This window comes from Schistosoma mansoni, chromosome 1 (assembly GCF_000237925.1).
Source record: "Schistosoma mansoni strain Puerto Rico chromosome 1, complete genome".
Lineage (NCBI taxonomy): Eukaryota > Metazoa > Platyhelminthes > Trematoda > Strigeidida > Schistosomatidae > Schistosoma > Schistosoma mansoni.
In genome coordinates, this window is record NC_031495.1 from 16,764,172 (window position 1) to 16,788,001 (window position 23,830).

The 23,830-nt window shown below is 31.3% G+C and overlaps 1 non-coding gene across 1 annotated transcript; it reads left to right on the forward strand.

Annotated features, from left to right (window-relative positions):
* The first annotated feature begins 18,412 nt into the window (after positions 1-18,412).
* On the forward strand, positions 18,413-18,487 carry Smp_tRNA_00279_Pseudo_GTG.1.1. The gene has a single exon. It is a non-coding gene (tRNA).
* Positions 18,488-23,830: the final 5,343 nt, after the last annotated feature.

The window sequence follows — 23,830 nt, forward strand, 5'->3', positions numbered from 1 at the left end:
AAAAGAGTAAAATACCTGATTAATAGAGGAGCCAAAAAAATTGGCTTGATTCATGCCGTAAAAAGCATTTGTAAGGACCCTCAGCAGCATCTCAATCAAGTCATCTTGACCAGAATAGGCTGTGGCCGGATTATTAGGACGGAGCCTTTGACCAGCAACCCGGGGTGATATACGGGTTTAAACGCCGGCAGGGACGCCACGGCCGCTCGTTGCTTCCAGGTCATCCATGGTGGCCTAGCTTTAATAGACTCATGAATTCAACTATTAAATTACAAAACGCTGGCTTAAAGACACATTTAAATGCATAATTATTACCGTATATTACTTATAAGTAGCTTGGTTTCGGCTTTATGAATTAGTACTCAAATTATTCTTTCTACTTCGGGATTCCTAATAAACGAAATGTCGTTTTTTTAGCACATATATCCTTCTATTTTCCACAACAAATAAAACAATGATTTATGTAACCAACCGATAAGTATTTCTCTCCAATTTCGAAAATTAAACTCGATTACTTCCGGTCATCTTTAGATGCTTTTAAAAGAGTAGAAATTGTTTTAGAATATAACGTGAATTGACTGGAGATTATAGCTTTTTTTTCTGTAAAGGAGTAGATAATCATAAGATAGAGGGTGGAATTAATGATCTGTTACAATAAAAAACGGAATTATATAACATTTAGAAAGAAAATAAAGAAAAGAACTTTACAATAATAGGTGATTTATTGGTTTTAGTTTGACAGACTTACTACAGAATGTTATGTGTACGGACTGTGAATGAATACTCTTGGATATGTATATATATATGCAATCGCTTCACCATTAATGTATTCGAATAGTTACCTATATATTGTTGTTATTGACAATGGATGAAACAATTCAGATTATTTCTTTCTCCTTTTTTTACAACCTATCATGTTCCTCCCCCCCTCAATAAACTTTTTATTCTAATTAATTTTTTTAATTAATGGATTTCAACAATAGTCATAAATCACTTTGAATCTTGTTAAAAGGATAGGAAGAGATGAAAAGTTTTTACAAATAAAAGAAAAATGAATAGTGACTTTGTTATCTACAATGAATGTGTGTATGTGTATGAGTTTTTTGTTTTGACTGAGATTGTGATTTTTTTCTCTTAACATCTACTGAGGAATCTTATACTCGGATGAAACAAGTCTTCAATGTTTCTTAGCTTCAAGTAAGTTTTGAAGGTGAAGTCATTGCACGGTTTGTAAATTATAAGCATTTAAATAATAAACAATAAAGAAAATTTTATTTTTTTACTTGAAGAATACACTCTGAATATTATGACCATATAGTTATTTGCTTTTCACTATGAGAAGTAAGAAAGATCAGATTAAATAAATAATTGCATTTTAAAAAATGACAAATATTTAGTTTCAAAGTTTATATAACCAATTAGGCTTAGTGAGATAATTAACGAGAACTTGGGTGTATTGGATAGCAGTTTGGTGGTCTTTGACAGGGCATATATAATCACTTCGTTAAGGATCGAACACAGGACTTTTATGGCTGACAGTAATAGCTTATTACTTAGAGCGCTGAGTTTGATTGCTAGCCACAATCAGTGCTTGATATTGTTTAATCATCTTCTGACATCGGCAGTTAGTAATAGCATCACAACCGAAATGGTTAACTTCGTTGGTCATGACTACTCATTAGAATTCCGAACAGATCCTCCCAAAAACGATCACTAATGGGTACGTGATTATTAGTCAATTAAGTTGCTAAGATAAGTTCAGTATAAAGGTGATATTTGTCATGGATAGACTACGGATGTAGAACAACTTAAAGTCAAGGAACGGACATCTGTCTTATTTGAATCTCAAACACTTTATCGTACTTACTTACTTACGGCTGGTACGTCTCGTGAAGGGGCGAAGGCCGCTCATCAGCGTTCACCATCCACCTCTGTCCTAGGCAGTACTTTCTAGCTGTCTCCAGTGGCTTTTCACCCTTTTCATGTCTGCTTACAATTCTCGGTGCAGTGTATTATCTGGCCTTCCTCTTCTCCCTTTCCCTTCAGGATTCCAAGTTAGCGCTTGCCTTGTAATGCTGTTTGGTAATTTCGTCAATGTGTTTCCTATCCAATTTCACCGCCTTTTCATATGGAAGTTAGTTTGCTCTCTCCCACAATAGGCTGTTAGTGATGATATCCAATCACCACACATTGAGTATCTTACATAGACAATCGTTTATAAATATTTGTACTTTTTTGATGATGGTTGTGGTAGTTCTTGAAGTTTCAGCTCCGTACAACAGAACTGTCTTGACGTTCATATTGAAGGTTCTCACTTTGATGCTGAATGACAGTTGTTTTGAGTTCCTTATGTTCTTCAACTGTAGGAAAGCTGCGCTTGCTTTTCCAATCCTTGCATTTATGTCTACATCAGACCCTCCTTGTCCATCGATGATGATGCTTTCGTGCTTTTTTGAACGGCATCAGAGCAAATCTCTGAGTGTACGGAGCATTTTTTCTTCGTGAACAGAATATAGCAACATCTTTCTGAATCTAACCTTTTCTGTCCAACTTGGGTTCAATGGGTTTCATTGATTACGAGAATCGCCAAGTTGTATCTCCTCATTTCCGCAGTTATTTGATTAGTCCTCCTGGGCTTCCACATTGTACGGAAATTCCATATACCTATACTAATTGCTTCTCTAGTTGTTAGAAAAGTCATCGGTCTCGTGAATTCTGGAGGATCTCGGCTTTCACCATGAGGCATCATAATTCTTCTGAATGAAGTTATCGGTATATTTTCCGCGCAGTCTATTCTTTAACAAAATGAAAAACGAATACATGTGTGTTATATATGATGAGTGAAGAAAAGTATATGTAGAAGCGAAAATAATTAGTGGAAAGTATTCATGATTGATGATTTGTCGGAGATGCTGCCTTTAAAGACATTTATGATAAGTATTTCTGAATAATTATACTTTTAATGCCTATGAAACAGAAATTTCTTGTAATAATGCATAATTGGGGATTCCTTACTGTAACAAAATAGCTTTTATCTTTTTTGATCTTTTTTTAAATACATGCACAGACTAGCGTACAAATACATTGTAGTTTGCAAATGTTATGGCCTAAGCGTTTAACCTTACCAACTATGTTACAAGAATTATTTACACTAGATTTTGTTTATGTTTATGTTTGTCATATTGCTTCATTGATGACAGACGATAGATAATCATTGTGTGGTTTATCGTTAGATAATCAAAACAGTAAAAATAACGACAACTGATACAATTTATGTTTAAAGGTTAAACGTAAAAGAGAAAAAATGAACAGTTTTCTACTGTTTCTCATTCATCTCTGTTTTGTCTTCCGACTAGATATTTCTATGCTTGTGTAATTAGTGAATATTAAATATTCGGAGAAATAAGATGAACTGCTGATAAAACATACGATTTTTCAAAAATAATAATGGTTTTTTGTAGTAGTTCCATTGATATCACTGTTGGTGATTCATAATTGTTATATTCATAGGATAATATGGCCTGTGTGGTTTTACTCCGCTCTTTCTATTGCTACTGTAATATTTCATATAACAAAAACAGCGTAATCTACTGTATGCTATACTTATTTTCTCTTCGATCATGCTAATTTTCCCTTCTCCTATTTGTTGTAATGTTCTTTTTCTCTGTGTGGTACATTCTATTTTTGGTGTCCAGTTGTACTAGAATTTATGTGCAATAAATAAGATGAAAAAATTGTAATGATTTACTTTAAATTACTAATGTTAATCCTAATTTATGGTTTGGAATCGAGGTTCACCGTTGGCTTCAATAATGATTACATTTTACACATATTCACTTAGATACTACACATCAGGCACCAGAGGTAAAAAATGAAAAATCAATTATAAATTGAAGCCTTTACGAAAACAGCTGTTGTAATCCTTCATATGCTGGCCAGATCCTCTTAAATCTTTGTAGGTAACCGCGATCTGTTGAGTTGAAAAAATGAGGAGTGAAACATTCATTCATCGATGACCTTGGACAATGATTCCGTTATGTGATAACACGATGGAAGTTGAGACTGTAGATCTGCATAATTTTATCTTATTATTTAAAGATATAGCAGTGATCACATGACTTGATTGTTTTCATTCAGATCCCATTTTTGTGATCACGAGTACCAAATGTTGAGAAATTGTAAACCATATAGAGGCATCTATCCAATCCCTATTTATTCTCTAGCTTATATTAGTTCGTAATAAATAATTTATCTTCGAAATGAACAATTCAAATGAATCTTGACTCTTGTAAACTATAAAATATTTCTGGCGATAAACTTCAAGTGTACTGCCTGCATTAATAATGAGCTTAATTAGTTGAATTTGAGAGGTTTGCGTTCATAACAAACTTTGAGAATTTTTGTGGTGATGTTCGAACTTTTGCTCACATTAATATATATGATTACAATTACCTGTTTGTATTGAGATTTATGCATTTTCGGTCAATTACTTCAACACACCCTTTAGATACAGGACTTGTTGTATTTAGATTGTGGTTAGCGTTAGGGCCCAGTTTCTTTTGATTCAAACTACAAAACGATACTCACCAAGCTAATGTTTTCAAAAGGTACTGTATTCGAATCGCAGTATGGAAATAAGTACTAGAATGAAAGTACTTGCAGATAACGAGTCTGAAAACGAACAAAGAGCGTCCCTTCGGTTTTATTTCTATTCACAATCCAAATTTAGTGCACATTTCAATGAATATGTTTCGAAGCATTCGTACACTAAGGATACCTCGAGCTTTCCTTAAGTTTAGAAAATATCTATTAAATTGAACAATTTTAAAATAAACATATGTGTATATTTACCATTAATTAATACCCGGTTCACTCGCTTTAAAACTAAGGATCGGATAGTGGAAAACAGGATCAAATTTATATTATCTTATTGTTTAACTTACAAGTACGAACATGTATCGTAACGTTCTGGAAAACAGACAAAAATGGATTAAGATTAACATGTCTATCTAACGATTACACAAACAAATTATCGATATAAGTTTAGTGCTTTGATAAGCGAATCCAAATGTATCCAACATTCAAAAGAAATGAGGGTACGTTATGTAAGAAGATATGATCCAGAAATTATTTTTGAATGAACATTTATCACTAAAATTTCATTAATATGGAGGTAAAAATGGATAATCAGGGGTATATCATTGTTATCAGAGTGGTTACAGTAATAATCATCAATCTCGTAAGCACAAAGTTGTCGCTGATAAGTAGTGCAAGAGGTATCCTAAGGAAGTGACATAGCTAAAACATCATTAACGTCCTTAAATAACAGGTATCGCATAGTTTAATGAGGTTCATATTCACTGAAACTTAGATAAATATCCAACTTAAAATGTTTTCAGAACTATTTAATTCACAAACATTTGTCGAGCCATTTGTTCGTATGATTCCTTATGTTGAAACGTTTTTCATCATACAAAATCTGTAGAATGTTTTCAACAATTTAGTAACAAAGTTAAACAGAAAATCTACGCACCAAGCGTACACTGATAGATTCAGACATTTACTTAACATAAAATCTTCCATATTTATTTCTTCTAAGAGAGTAATCACTGTATCTGCTTCTATCCCAGACCAAAATTTAGCCTAAACATTTTGAGTGTAGTAGTGAACAAATTGAGTTTAAGCAATCGTTATATCCTAACGAATAATAAATGAATGGTAACTACTAGGAATTATTTATGGACTAATATTATACATATATTCTTATTGTATAACTGTTAATTAACTAGATTATCTATATTTATATTTCTCATATTATAAGCTTTCATTTGACCTATTGGCTACTGTTTTGCGATTCACTATTCTCAAGTTATTCTCAAACTATTAGTTACAGCCTTTCATGATCACAGCCACCTTTTACCTTGATCTTGATTAATTGTTATTTTCCATTTTATAGTATGATGCGGTCTGATTTGCTCGTATATAGACTGAGGCTGTCTGAAATACATGACTCATGTAGTGGAAGCTGAAATTGTTTTGGACTCAAACCGACAGGGCTAGGCAAGAAGGACCAATAAAGACCCAGAGTTGACTCTAGGCTGCTTGTACTGGTTGGTGTATCATTGGTTTGGCTTAGTGCCAAAGTTGTATAAGTTGGTATCCTAATAGGTGATTTAGTCACATGATGTTTGACAGGACATAAGAACATCACAGTAATGATTCACATGTCAAACTTCAGTCATTTCGTGATATGAAATTATGTATAATTGTTCCAATTTCAAATTCATTGACTTCTAGGTGATGTTAGTAATTGACAAAAACTACCAAACAAATCTCTATGGTCAATCAACTGAACAGTTTAATGAGCAAGTTCCAAGTTTCAAACTTTTATTTGCATTCATTTTTCAGATAGGTCCTTAATGTATAAAGTGACTACAATGATATTCTATAGTTTACATCATAGATTAATCTTAGTTAGAGAACCGTACAAAACCAACAAGTAGTTGACAGTTAATCCTTCCAGTTATGAGACTCCTCGGCAATGGGCATCTATGACTCCACTAGGTATAGAATCCAGGAGCTTAAGACATAGCGACAAGTGTTCAATTTTCATATCATGAACTGGTGACCAAAGTTCTACATTTCTAACTTCAGTCAACTAGCAATATCGCGCAACCATTTTCCAATACTAATAGTAGGTAAATGACTCTATCTCAACATGATTAAGCTCTACTGGTTATGGATTATCCTTAGAATTTCGGGAACTATCTTCAAAAGTTAGCCACCAGTAAACATATATTTGTTATAGGTATAGATGTTTGTCATAATTTATAAAATACACAGGATAGACAATGTAATCGGTTGCTAGAAACTACTATCAGACAATTGGTTTTTCTCTCTATTAAACATGTATAATCTTTGCTCATGACTATTTATACTACCACTTGTAACCTAAAGTGTTTTATTTAATTTTGCATACAATTCTTTATTTTAAAAATTAAATCTTTAGAAAAACTTTGAATTGTTAACATTTTAATGATTAACCTATTACTAGGTATTAAATAAAGCCACTGAACTAATTTTATTAGATTAGTATAAATACTATTGATTAAATGACACACCTAAATAAACCTTATAGTTTATATCGGATTAGCCTATATCGAGTTTTTTTTCATTTTTCATGGCTACAACATAGAAATTTGACATATTAATGGTAATGGTTACAATGATAAAGAATCAGTAAATTGAGTGCGTTTGATCAAGACTACCTGTTCAAAAAGAATTGATTAAATTGGTTTATGAGGGTTAAACAGCCGGTCAACTGATTGAATAAATATAATACTAAGTAATAATAGTTTCTATTTGTGTACGAAATATTCAACAAAGACATTGTAACCTTCGGCTCCTAATTAGTTAATAAATGAAACAGTTGCTCACTTAAGGTAATTTAAGACAGTCATGCAATATCGTGTACTGACCCAAATTAGACATGGAGACTATTAGATAACTGCTCAAAGGTCTGAAGGTCAAACTCAGGATTCAAGTCCTGAAGGTCCTGTGTTCAAACCTTAGTGGAGTTGTAGATATACGAGCTGGTAAGTCTAATACTAGGACAGGACAGATTATGAGTTTCCAGGCTTTCAGAGGATTTCTAATTAAAATCAATCCGTGACGTAAACTATAAAAATATAACGATCTCCATAAGCCACTTTGCTAATAACAAAAAATTAACCATGCGTAAGAGTGAAGTTTAGAAAATAATCTATGGTTTTTAACTTTTGATCGTCATTACAAATAAATGATCATTTCTAATTCTCCCTTCATTTCATTCCATTAACATACTTCTGATTCATTATTCTCAAGGATCATCACGTCTAAGATTGTGATTTAATCTACTGATAATTATGGACGACTATTGCTAGTTATTGATTACCATAACTGATAATTTAAATAGATGAATACGATTTTGTTACAAACTAATGTCAGCTGGAGAATTATTCAAAAATCAACCAATAATCATTTGGAAGTAGTTTTCCTCTACTCGCTAACGAGAAGGAAGAAAGCTAATTGAAACCAATAATTCATCAGAATAATAAGTTCGTCAACACTGGATGGAATTTTACGTTAGGGTAAATAAATTCTGAAGAATTTAGAGTATTTATCAGTTCACGTCTTCTGGAAATCTACAGATATGCAGTTGATCATCTAATTTTTCTAACCTTTATGGGTGATATTTACCATGTGTCGCAAATTGATTTCAATCAAAATAATATAATCGGATGCCTATCCAGCTATTCTAACTGTTAAATGTTTACCATGAGACTCGAAGATCCTTAGTTCGACCCTACGTGAGGTCATGAGCGTGCACTATTGGGGAGCCCTAAAATTATACAAAATAGTTGTTTATTTCTCCCTGTTTTTCAGTACTGCCACAAAGGAAATCAATCCATTACCGGGTACAACACAAAAATTAAAACAATCTCTACAAAATTCCTTTAATTAAACTTTAAAATTCCCCTACTAGTGGCTTACTAATTTGATTGAGAATTCGTGACTATTAAAGTTCAGATAACCTAAATGTATAAATCTGTTATTTATATACAAAATTATCTAATTAGGAGTTAATTAAGATATAATAAGTTACTGATCAAAAATGAAAATAAACATTTACTTCTAGTAATCTTAAGATTAGATACAAGCATAAACCGAATAAACAACCATTATGCACAAATTTGTAATCAACCCAGCACATTATGTTATCAAATCTTTGTTATGCAAAGCAATTTTGTAAAAAAAATACACCAGTAAGATATATCATCCTAAATAATATTTGTTAATTGATAGGATATAGAAGATTATATTGTCTTTCTTCTTATTCAGAATCTTCAATTTCCCTATTGATTACACTCGATTGATAAACAGATGAGTCTGTTGAAGAATAGGAAGAGATTACATCATGAAGTAGTCTATGATTCCAAATATCACAAGAGAGTGCTAGAATAATATATTCTGATGACGTGGTCGACGACGAACTACTTCAAATTCCTCAAATACTCAACAGAAATGGGTATCCACCTGGATTCATCAATAGAAATTTAACTTGAAAAGTACAACTTAGTAGATCTTGGACAGTTCAAAATAAAACTTTTTATGAACATCGGATGTAAAGGAAATACGACAGCCAAAATCTATCTTTGAGAAAACCTTTCTACTCAACTAAGCTTTGTATTGTTTTTTTCAAGCCTGCCTACCATTCATAGATATTCTAAGAACAAATTTCTGCTCTGGGATATATATATCGAAACTTTACATGTTCTTGCGGGTTACATCGGTAACACAAAGTGAACACTTTCTAAACCCATTGAAGAACATTACTCGTTGAGGTTTTCAAAAAGGGAATGTCAGACAATTAATAACTCAGTACAAGAGCACCTCGTCAACTCCAGCCACTTTGTCCCGACAGAGTCGTTTTTCAAATTAATCTACACGGTAAAAAGAGTGGGATCGAGGGGAGATTGGATAGAAAGCTTGAGCGCTGATGAGGCTTTGAAAATGCATCAGTAAGAACAGGAGCTGTGTATGTAAAAGTAATATATGTAACATCATCCTCCCATGACCATAAGGCGCGTCTCCAGTATGTTTTGATCTTGTTTTTGTTTCCTTTTACTTTGTACTTTTTCGAATAATGACCACTTGTTATTATCTTCTGACATTTTTTCATGAATATCGTCTAGTCAGAACAACATATACAAGCAACATTGTTTTCAATTAGATCATCATCAGGCTTATGAAAATATGAAACCAATCAAGGCAATATGTGGGTTAGTGATCACAATGAAATTGATTGCATAATTACATGTCATTATTCAAGTTTGACTTACTCCCAATGTTGAACTACTGATTAGAACTTTTATTAATTTATTATTCTTATCACCCTTGGTACACCTGTCCTCTTATCACCTTGTATATTTTACCTATTATGTGTAGTTATGCAATCAGTTTCATTGTGATATTTGACCCATAAACTGCCTTGATTGGTTTCACATTTTCATACAAATATTCATGTATTATTAGGGTAAGGCAGGATGACGATCTAGTTGAAAAAAATATGTTCTCTTACAAGTGTTCTAATTTTTACAATAGGAAACTTTAACACTATCCAGTTGTTGTTATGGCTTTTATGTTTTCCACTTCTTCCTCTTATCTGCATAGTTGATAACTTCTTATATTTCTGACCCACAAATAATTAGCTTTCCCCTATTCTTCTCTGACCTACCAATTATTATGCAATCCTCTTTTGATATTTTTAATCCCAGATTACGTTATGATGTCATCTCTTTCTATTCATCAACAGACTCATCTGTTTATCAAACAACTATAAGTACGTTAGTACAGTTTAACTGGATGATTTCGAAGAGAGAAAAATTTTCTTCAGTAAGTTCTCTTTATTTTTATTCAGTGACATAACGGTTTACTTTTACCAAGAGATTTATAGGATTTGAACTCAATGAAATATGATCATTGTAAGAGGTTTTATTGATGAACACTAAAAGTGTTGAAAGTCCTACTTTATGACAATCAAAAGATGTATAAAAATTTAAATGTACTTGTTATGCAGCCAGAAATAGAATATAGGACACACGTTTCGTTTTATTTAGAACTCATCACTTCACTTGAATCCTAGTGTTAGTATTCATAGTGAGAATCGAACCCAGTACATTTTACCTCAAAATACCAACGTGACGTTCAGAATTTCAGTGATCCATGCCTCTCGATATATATATATATATATATATAGCAATAGAGAATAATCAGTCACAGTCCTGACATCAAAAATGAGAAATTGTAGACCCTCACTAAAACCGTGATAATGGTTTAGAGATAATTACCGTAAATGCAAACTTCTCATATAAGAAAAGCAACATAATATCCATACTTTTATGTGCATTTAGGATCAAGTTTTCAGTCTGAGTAAAAACGCATTATTTTGCTGACATGAAACCAAAATTCACTTGTAAATTATGCGTAAATTTATTTGGACTGAAACACTTCAATTCTATCATCGTATGTATTATATTAATAATTCAAAGCGATTTAAATATTTGGAAAGTACCATTTATTTTTCCTTGCAATAATACAAGAATTGTTTTCGTGTATACACAATGTTAACATTTTCCTGTCTAATTTATTCAAAAACATGACAATCGTTTGTGAACTATACAATGTTAACTGTTAATGTTTTTCACATTTTTCAACTTTCAGCAAACCCTAGCGTGTTTTTTTTGACAGCCAATAAGCATCAATATGTCAGCCAATGTTTGGAAAAAAAACTACTAGTAACTAGTAGAAGAAATCTTACATGACATTTATGTATTCAAAAGAGCATGCACATAAACGCATATATAAAATTAACGATTATTCGATTCATTTCTTATCGTTTCTTGCTTAAACTAGTATTGCTATCGCATTTCTAAATCTCATCCTAGATATTTGTCGATCTTTCTTTTGTTGAAAATCTATTTCATGTTTTAACAAAAACAAAAAAAACCCAACTTATGTCATATCAGAGGTATTCATTGTAGTGACATATAACAGCGATTATATTACAATGGAGTTTTAAAAGATTTACTTACAAAGAAATGTTTATTATACATGAAAAACAATACATTCAGTCTCTTATAGTATAACTTTACTGATTCAAGGAAAACACTATTTTAGTGACAATATATTGATATTTTGAAAAATAAAATAAAACGGTTAATTAAAATATACACGTACATAAATTTGCTTAAATTTCATTGGTTGTTTTAAATAAACCAATCAGAAATTAAATAGTTCAATAATTGGAAATCTCAAATTTTTGGTGAATAATTTGAATGATATTTTATTATCGTAATTCACATTGTCATACATACAATTAACCTGTAAACATTTTTTTGTTTTTTTTGAGATTAATCACTATGACCGGAGAATTCGTATTTCTCACAAATTTCTAAATAACTTAAAAAAATTTTATGAATAAACTAAATGTGATCGGATTTATACTTGGGAATACAAATTTATATAATGAAATGTTAATAATCCATATTACAGTGAGATTATAAATTATAGATAGAAATATAACTAATAGCTATCTGTGATTTTGTTATATCAATTTATTCTCATCTATCAAGTTCAGGAAGTGAGTTTATCAAAATTTTAATATATTACTTTCAATAAATTGTAAATTGTAAACTTAATTTGAATTGAGAACGTGAATCGATCAGTGTTAGACCACCATTGAAAAATTAGAAGCAATGGACGGCCGTTTCATCCTAGTGTGGAACTTTCTCATGCTGGATCGATTCATGATCTCAATTGAAAACCTAACAATCTCCACAACCCTATACTGATAACTTGAATTGATCAGTGTATATTGAGTATTGTTGTAACAAGGAAAGTTGAACAATATGATAATAACTACTTAAATATACAGTTTTTGAAGATAAGTACAATTCGTTTAGTGGTTTTTATAAAAATTTGATGCTAGCACTAAAAATCAAGAGTCATTAGATCGGTATTTACTTTTTGTTTGGTAATCTTTAATTTAAGATCTATGATCAGAATAAATGTGGATCAGATAGGGTGAGAGAGATATGACAGTACAATTACAATTCAATCAAATGTTTAATGGAAGAATAAATTGTGTGAAAAATTAGTAAGACGTAATAAGGAGGGATCAATGAGAAGTGAATGAATCATGTATAGGGGAGATTAATAATGATGTTTAACCAATAATAATAATAATACAACTATTTGTGAATAAAGATAAGAGAGACAATGACATCTGACTGCGAAAGGTCGTAAGTACAATAGTCAAATTAGGTCATCCAATAGCTAAGATTACTATTGATCATTTGGCCTTGTGTTTGGCCAGGGGAGGAGCAGGGGTTGGAGATATTTCGTCTGTATGCATAGCCCCGGTTTCTTCATCCTGATGGCTACTGCCTCAGACGTTTGAATGACTTTTAGCCTGACAAGCTTTTGCAAAAATTACTGACTCTATAAATAAATCATCGACGCTGAGATTCATGCGAATTACTTAACAATTCACAAACAGGACAACTACCAGACACAATCCAACTTCACTAAGTATACTGCCATTTTTAAATTACGAGATTTGTATTTAAGATTGTCAATAAAATCAGTTTCCTAGTTTTTGTACATTTGAAAGCCAGTAGTAGGAAACATGTACTAGAGCAAGATTACAGATTAAATAAAACAAAAATGGTCAGTTAAATTCTAAATAATGTATGATGTTCTCAATCAAAATAGAGAAGATTTAATCACTTCTCTTTACTTTGCGGTCTTCACGCCCTATGAGTCAGTGATTATTTCTTTTGTAAAGTTATAGAAGTACACTCATTGTATGTCTATTATTCCCTTTCATATTTTCTTTATTTATTTGGCTCTCTTTTTATGTTTGAATAATGAACATAAGAATCACATCAATTTTCACTGCCTTTTAACTAATATTTTCAGTATAGAGTTATAGATCATAGAATTTTTCTAGATATTAAATTACTAACTGATGTTATTGAGATCACCAATGAAAACCTGGAAGCACTAGATGGCTGTTTTATCTTAGTATAAGACTTGTCAGAAGTGCTCATCCACAACCCTGTATCCGGGAATTTCTCATATTCTGTAATATTCTACTGAAAATTCGATTATATTATCAAATAAATCAAAACTGTTTCTTTCAATTTACCTTAGATATACTTGTAATAATTAATTTGGAATCTCATTTTGACTTACAACCTGATTTAAGCATACACTGAATACACAAGTCATTCTGTTTGCTGAACTTTAAAAATATATTTTTACCTATAAATTACTGACTATTTAATATGTTGGTTGTATTCATTACACAATGATCTCAGTTAACATGCCACTGGAAAGCAGATAGCATTGATCAACTGTTTTGCCTTAGTGTGGTATTCCACAATAGTTTTCACTCACTAATCATCAGGGGTCGAAACTATAATTTTCAGGTCATATGAAGAACAGTTAGCCATTAGAACTACTTGGAAGAAATCCAGTGGTAAAATTTTAAATCCAGTGAATTTGCGATACAGTGCGATGGCAATTTAGCATCATTATTGACCATTGTTTCAGTCTAGACTCGTCCAAACTTCAACAATCATGACTTTTGACGATTACATTTTAAAATGAATTAAGACACATAACTGTGTGGTTTAGATCAGGGTTCGGTGAATATAAAGTTTTATATACTTAAATTATCGTATTCCATTACTGTGCTATTAAACCTAAATGGTTTTCACTTAAGTTTAATACACTTTTAGACTGGTTTCTGACGTAATCTATCAATCTATTTCAAGATAACTCAAGGATTGTTATCAATCTATTCATTCTATCCAGCTTCAAACTGATATGTGACACGTTTTGTACAATAATACTTTATATTTCTTTTTACATATCATATCATTTAATATTATTTTTATCGCACACATTAGTTCGTGATTGATTATGGATGATATTTTCTTTCAAGATATCATTTTTCTTCCTTCTTTTATCCCTATACACTCACATGTATGTATATAATCAAACGTTAAGAGAAGAAAACCGAAAGAGACACACCGTTTTAAAGATGAACATTTTCTAACAGTTTTTTTTCTTTTTCATTTCGATTAGATAATTACAACAATAATTCCTATTAGATAAGTAAACAAAAAGCGGTTATCAGCTGACCAATTCTAATCGAATTTGATGATGATATTAGTTAGTTTAATCGAATGCGAGAATAATGTGATAAGATATACACATTTTTAATTTGTTAAATCCACATGATTTTCATCGGTAAAATGATGTACAAGATATTCACTTGACTAAACGGACCACTGATAAATATATTTTAAGTAGTACAAATCATTCAACTGTAATAAGAATTTACTTTAACAGAATTCAATAATGTATTTTTACAGTTGAATGCACGAGTCAATTTAAGCTAGATCACCATTAAAAACGTGGGAACACTGGACAGCCATTTCGTCCTAGTGCTTTCAGGTTTTCAACAACGGTCTACGTTAGATTGACTCGTGAATTCAACTGTGAAAATATAACAATCACCATAAATCCCCATAAAGATAGAATTTTATAATGATCACTGAATATTCAACGATAGTTGTAATCACCGATTGATATCCGGCACAAAACCATTGAAGACAATGAAACCGCTGAATAATTATTTCTTGTTAGCCGAAATATTCTAACCAATAGATGTATGTGGCTCTATCTAGAATCAAGCACACTACCTTCATATCTTGGGTCTACAATTCTAATCTAAGTGAATTCATTACATATTATGAAATCAGTGATACTTATCTCACTATATAAATGGTTAAACTTTCCCACTCACGTATTTTCCTTAATACGTCATTTATAAATTTCCTCAGGACTACTTCAAATAAACAGTAATAGTAAGCCCACTAATGAATTACTTCAAGATTTTTTCACAGTTCCAGTGGGAAATCGTAACTGGCAGAGTTCAGACTGATCAAAAGTGGAATAATTGTCAACGATGAGATAAAATGATCCTTGCGTCATATGTTTCAAGCCGATTGATTAGGTAGCTGTAAAATTGAATGCCAACACATTAATTCTAATTGTAAAACATTTTCTTCAAGATGTGAAGATTCTTGGTCAAACTTCAGGTGAGATCGTAGATGAGCACTACCAGGAATACCCCATACTAAGACAAAAATGTTGTTCGGTACTCCCTTCTTTCCAATGGTATGCGAAATGAGGGACATCTTTGACAAAATAAACTGATTTCTACGAAACCGTTCAAATGAATATCAGTTATTCATTTTAAATTTTGTCACGAAAGTGCACAACATTTGTATGTAGCTAGTGGTTGTTGTATGTGTTATGTATTATCTTTTCAAGAATAAAAGCCATCTGTACACATAATTCAACTAAATAATCTCTGAATAGCTAGAACATTCAAGATTTCTGGTTAAATAACTTGATTATTTCTTTAATGGTTTTAGAGATGTCTCTTTTAACTAATTGATGCACGCAATTTTTCCAGCCAAAAGTTTTTTTTATAGAAAAAGTTATGATTTTCTTTACACCCCTTTGGAAAATTGATATATTCGTTATATTCAATTTGTATGCTAATATAACTGTTAGTTATATGTATTCACTTTTAGTATGCTTCAATTTGAACAGAAGATAAGAAAGAAATGTTTTCGGATAGCTTGATGAAAATGTTTCTTGACTAATTTCATCATAAATAAAAACTATTTATTGAAGTGATTTGTGAAAAAGATTCATGTGTAGTTTAAAGATGGTTTATATTTATCATAAAATGTTATGAGAGAAGATTATTAAAACTCAAGTTAGACTGCGTGAAAAACTGTCTTTAAACTATACAGATCTCTTTAAAAAATATTATTGTAAATAGTTTTCTTAGACCATTTCCGAGAATGGTTTCTCGAAATTCGAATGGGAAACCTGATTGGTGGGGTCAACCTAGTTAGAAATGAGGCAGCTTGTATTAATGATACCGGTCTATGATCTTATTACATTACAAGTTGACTGAATTTCAAAGTGTGTATCTGTGATTAACATTTTATTTTAACACCAGTCTTCCCACCATAACACCTGAAAGTTTCAACCCCCCCCCAGCTTAAGTAGTCTGTAAATGAACAGTGATAATGCCTAGCTAACTACCATACAAATACAAAGATACCGTAACAAAATGCTTTGATACATATGAGATCAATAATTGATAACAATATATGTTTTATGGGTTGGTGAATTTGCAAAGTGTTTATAAAACAAATTCATGTGACCTGGTATTCTTTTACGAAAAAGGACTAGCTAGTTATAGTAACTGAATTAGGTAAGAAAATCATAATGATTGTTTTCTACCAGTCTGAATATCTAAGCTTTACTATCTAATATTTAACTATTTTACTGTCTATACTTTTAAACACTGGTAAACTCATGAATACTGTCAAAATATGATTTTTAAATAATTAATTGGTATCTGTGATTGAATGTATAAGCGATTTTAACAACAAAAAATGACACTTGTATAATAAAGACCCTATTAACTATGAATTAATGACTAACTGAAATAACACATGCATACACATTTATACGCTTGAATAGGTTAAGAATGATGTCCAATGTCTATACAAAACTTAACTTTTACCTTGTTTTTGTATCCTTGTTTGCAATAACATTCACTATAATAATTATTCAGCTTTGTTTATACTGTATGAGTATATACTCACTGTTTGTGTCCATAGTATTGACACATTGATGAATACCCATTTGTTTTATTCTGTCCATGTTTATTATAATGCATAGGTTGATTTCATAGTATGAATAATAATCTGGTCACTCTAGTGCTTTAAACTAAAATAATACTACTACTACTCACCAATCAAGCACGTGGGTCATATTAGCAGATGAGTATCTTTTCTTAATTTTCTTTCAGCTACAAAAGCTAACTGAAGGTTTACTAATAGAATCAATCGTAATAAAAATGCATATGAATAGATAGAACACTTCTAATTAGATGTGCCCATATAGACAAATATACAAAAGCATTTACATTAGTCTATTATATATATATTTGTATGTATGTATAAACAATAGACAAGTAGGCCTATCAATCAGATTAACTGCCACGCCTGGCTTCTTTTTCTGCGATTATAGATATTAATAATTATGACTACATATTGTTCCTGGGGTAAGACCAAATCATAATGACTCATTAGGTTGTTTTCGAGAAAACAAAAAAGAAAGAACGATTTAATTTAAACATTTTTCTTTCTACGTGAATTGGGTTATTATGCTCAAAATGAGCATGATAAAACCACTTCCAATAACAATTGAGTATGAGTTAGTGAATGATTTGATTGGAAAATAATGAGAGAAATACATCATTCAGGTAGTGAGTGAAAGAGATGGTAAAAATTAACGTAGTTACGTTTTATTATTTGTTTAATGAAGACAGAATGATAGTGAATAATCAACATTGATTAATATAGCAAATGAAAATTTGTATATCATTGTTTATTGAATGAAACTTAGATAGTCATTATTTTTCTGGAAGAAATAACCAACAGTTATTGTATAGACTCATGTTTTATTCTTTACATTGGGAAAATTATGATAATTGCAATCATTCTCCAACTCATGTTCTGTTCAAAGAGAATTGCATAATTAAAGTCACTTAGTATTGCTTGTTTGAATCTTCCCATTGATGTTTAGGACTGCAACTTGTCAGACTCTAATTGGCATATGTGCATACTGTGCGTATTGCCTCGATATAACCTCGATTCACAAGCATTGTAAGCAAAGATGGATAGTAGCTAGCAGTGGAATCCAAGACGCACGTTTCGTAGCTTAGTGGATAACGCGATGGCGTGTGAAGCGAAAGGTACTGGGTTCGAGTCCCAGAGTGAGCATCAACTTTGAGATGAAGGTACATCCAGCTGACGAGCCCCAAATAGGACGAAACGCGCTAGCCACTTTCCATCTTTGCTTAAAATTGCACAATTGTTAAAAAAAAGAAACGACACACTTCAATCAGTGACAAAATGTGTAAAAGTTACAGATTATGCTCTCATCAAGTTGACATTTCACCAAAATAAGTACGACCATGTGACGAAGGTGTCATTAAGTCAACTGACGTTAGAGTACTGGATACAGGTGACTACATCTAAACTTGTTTGCTAGAACCCATTCAGTTCTAACGCCTCGACAAATATAGTCGATAGTCTGTAATCAGTCAATGTAAGCATGCCAGTCCTAAGAGATGTCAACTATGGTTCGACATGGTTTTAACTATCCCAGAATTATCCGTCCCCTAATATTTTTGTTCACAACAGAGTCAATAACATGGAACACCTCACTACTCTTAGACTAGCTAGATTAAATTTGGGTTTTATATCGGTTTGGAATAAGTACCTCGATAAAGCGGAAATACACTGATTAATTCAATGGTGGTGAACTTCCGAGAGTTTCATGTTTGACGTCAAAAAATTTAACAAATTTAACCAGGGATAGCTTTTTTGTACTTTACAATAGTCTAGCATTTTCATTTTATGAAAATAGGTTGACTTGCTTTTGAAATCTATTACCATCACCGATTCACAGACTATTTCAAGTATAATATTTCCTAGTGAGGTCATGAATCAATCAATAGTAGATCACCGTTGATAACTTGGAGGCAGTGGACGTCTGTTTCGTCCTAGTATGAGACTCCATAGTGGTGCTTACCCACGACACCTTACACAAGTCTTGAATCCGGGACCTTCGGCAATGCGCGCGATCGCTTAACCTTTAGACCACTGAGTCGGCATCCGACGGTGTTAATGTCTAGCTTCAATCAATCCACGATATCGAGCAACCGTCCACCATTGTCTTCAGTGATTAACTGCCTCACACCCAATTCATGGTCTCAATCAAAACTCAACAATCTTCACAACCCTATACCAATAAAATATTTCTTTATAATTAATAAAGTTTAATATTAATTCAGTATAGATATAACAGCTTATAGATTATAAACCCTTAATGTCAGCCTTGCAAACGTTTGTTTCATAAATTCCTATACGAACTCAATAGCCTAATGGGTAATGCCTTGAAATCTAAACCAATAGGCGATTCCTTCTAGTCTCAACGAGATTATCAATACTGCGATACAGATATAGTCAGCTGACGCGCCTCAGGGCAAGACAAAATGAATATCATGGATTCTCACATTGTGCATAATGAAATCCATCATTTTGAAATGAATGAATCTCCAAAATTCATTCAAATAAGCAGAAAAAGGTTTATTTTTTGTTTTTGTTATTATTGTCATCATCATTATCGACTTTTTGTTTATGAACTACATTTGAAATGTAAAGTGTTTACCGATCTGATTTTTTTCGCTGTTGAATATCGATTATTTTTAGAGCTATATTTCATCAATGTTTTGAAATCAGTCTTTTTCTGGTAAATAATAATACATATTGTATGGGACGAATGAAAGCCTAGTTTTGTTGATTAATCATTATGTATTTCATTGAGTAAACTTTTTCGATTTCAAATTAAAAATTTAATAATGTATTATGATCAGAGACTTCATGGTAGTAACAATTGTGAGAGAGGGTAAGAGAAAATGCTAGATGGATTGAAAGTTAATCAATAATGCACAGAGTATTTTATGGATATCATTATAAAAACAAAACAGAGTGTAGGTGGGTGGAGTTAAGCAATACGAAAGCAATGTACTAGGTTTCGTCCTATGCAACACTAGGCAACAAGGGCTACCTGTCAAATAAAAAGAATGTTTTCCACTGACGCATTCGAACGCTGGGCACTTAGCTTCACATTCTGAGATATTATAACTATGCTGGCCGAACAGCTGCTGACTTTCTATATGGCTAGGATATTTACTACGGAATAATTACCAAGTAGTAATTAATTTCATGTCATATACTGAAGCCTTGAAATTGATAATTTAAGATGAGTTAGGAAGTTTGAGGAAAATATTTTAGTTATTAGCAGATTTATTTTATCCTACTAAACGTGTATTATATATCACTATAAAGAAGCATTAAGATAGTACTCAAGTAAATAATAAACGTCTTTACTTTGGGAATTATGGGTGAAAAGATGTATGTTAAATCCACCGTCAGATGTTCGCCGCCGCTATCACACAGTCGTTAATTAAAATATGAAAATCATACAAGAAACACATCATTTGCACATCTTCGATAATGGTCTCTTGAAAGCTTCATTGTTCCTTTATTCTTGTTGTTCTCTTGATCGCTTTCAGTTTTTTTTATTTCTTCTCACCATTTCAAACTTCTCAACCTCCTGCCTGCGGGCATTCCACTTCCGACTGGTGTTACATACTTCTTATACCTGCAAATATAAGTAGCACACACCATAGTACAAACAAGAGCTCTTCTGGAATTTCTCAGTCTCCTAAATTGTTTTCCTTTCTGCGATCTTAACCACACTTTAGTGTTACTTGCTTCATCAGCAGGTTGCTCACTTCATTTCTTTAGAGCATTCAAATGTCATCAAAACTTTCTTGTTATTATTCTTTTCAAATTGTTATCGTTTTTGACCTTATCAAATTAGTATTCATATGTAACATATTTTTACAAACAGAATTCCCATAGAACAAAACTCATTCATTCATAGATTCACTCACGTTTTATTGATATCTATCATAGAAATAGACTATTTACGAACACTGTTTGTACAAGAACTTCGTTTTAATTATTACTATTAAAGAAAAACTCCTACTCACTCTCACTAATCACAAATATTTCGATTATATATATATATAAATATATATATATATATATATATATATCAAAAGTACAACCGTTTCTCATTATAAATTCAATTTTCCCCAAAGTATCGATTGCTTCATCAAGAAATCTCCCTCGTATATGTATAATCTTTCTGTAGTTCTCAAATTTATCAGGATAAAAACTCATAGAAAAGTAAAAGCAAGAAGAAATATAAAGGAAAGGGAGACTGTGACAATAAAGAACTATTTGAAACAACTCGAAATAGAAACAATAACATGAAAAAGAAATTAGCCAGTTACAGACATAAAGAACACGATGAGAAGAGAGAAATCAACAGATTTTCATTACACATAAATATTGTTTACAATATTGCCTTAAAAAAGGATTCATAGTATAATAAGAGGATAGAATTCTGATCTAAACTAATGAATTCTTAAATACTTGAATCATGTCTAATGTTTAGCATTCTGAATGTGTGTGTGTATGTTTGTCTAAGCATACCTGTTAAGTGGTTATCTTCATCTTTATTCATGTTTTAAAATTAAATAGATTTTTATGATTTAAAGTTTTATGTAACTCTTTAGTTTTCTTTTCTTAGCTACCTGTGAAAGTTTTTTTTTCATCTTTTTTTTGAAGAAGTTATTAGGGTAAAAAGATTGAATTAATAATTGGAATGAATCAATTACGGATTGAATAGTACATTAGTAATTATAAGCCAGTTCATACAATTTGGATAATACAATAAACAAACATTATCAGATAATCACAATTTAAAAGAAACTTACTATCAATAAAGTCTAAGACAAAGCTGATATGTCTAGACTCCATCAATGATAATGTTTCACTTTGGGAATTCATCTCAAACTAATTTATTACAAAGGATATTATTTTAATTTGATTAAAAGCTTTTGTAGAGATTAGTTTAAGTCGCAGACTATTAAAAGCGAATTGATATCAGTTGAAGTACCATGAAAAACTATAGAGCAATGGACAGATGTTTCGTCTTAGTGTTATTATTGTTATACTATCGTACAATTAGTACTACTGTGATAATAATTTTTATCATTTACCAAGATTTTTTGACTATATTGTGATCATCATTGAACAAACTATTCTCTTACACTTCAGTTAATACGTGAAATAAAACAGGGAGAAGCTTCTGATCTAGCTTCAGGATTTGATAACTACTTATTATTGATCGGAATCAACATTATTAATGTCATTTGTTCACAGATTATTTTTAGTCAAAATTTTATTGGGCAGAGTTCATTTTCAAGGATCTATAAGTGATTCATATATGGCTATTTCAATGTCATCGGTGACTAAGACCTAATTTTTCCTAAACTGATATTATAAATTAAACGTCGTCTGAATATCCGAGCGACTAATATTTTTTGTTCGTGGGATCAAAAATAATAGTGTCTTTTATTTTCATATGTAATTCACGGTACAAGATCAAGGATAAGTGTGACATTCTAATGGTAATGATTGTGGTTGAAAATTAGAAATTCTAATATTTTTGAAGCGAATACACTATATTTTTCTCATTTACCTCACTCAGTATCACTAGAAAGTTAAAGATATTCCTGATCATCATGTTTGCTTTTGAAATGAGTTTTATCATGAATAAAATTACTGCCGCTATTCTTACGATTATTGTCATTATTACTGTTGCTATTGTCACAACTACAGTTGGTAAAGTTTCTTTTAATCTTGTGACTGTATCTATGATTTTGGTTGAGTTCATGGAGTTCTACTTTATTTGACAGTCATATATATATATATATATATATATATATATATATATAGCTTAAAAAAAACCTTATTTCGATAAATTGTATTGAGGAAAAATCTGACTGTCAATCTAATAGGGTAGAACAAATTTTTTCTTTGCTCATTGACTGGAAGAATTCATCGATTTAACTTTATTTTCTTATTAGCTAACTGGCTAATTTATAAAACATAGATTATGAATTTACTTAAGTCAAGATTGAGTTATCAAATATGTCAGTTAAATTCGAGAATATTTTCATGTCAATTTGCATAGGATTTTAATATTCATTCACGAGAGATGCATTTTCTCAAAAGACAAAAATGTAGTCGTGGTAGTAGTAGTAGTAATGATTGTAGTAGTTTCATCAATAATTCATACATTTTATTTCCAGGTGGGAATTATAAATAGATGTATAACAATAATATTCATTGAAGTGGGATAATAATATCAATTTGTTCTGTTTTGTGAATACTTGTGAACGTGAAGTGAATTAAGAGGATTAATAGGTCTGATTAAGAGCCTATATAATACTAGATAAACAAAATATTGGTGGCTTTGAATATGTGATATGATAAATCGTTTCATTGTAGTTATAGATGTATAAAGTCATTAGAAAAGTTTACTTGAAGATAAGATTTACTAAGTACCGAAAGATGGCAACATTGATGATATAATAATTTCATCAAAGTTTAAACAACTAGACATTTTTTAAAGATGT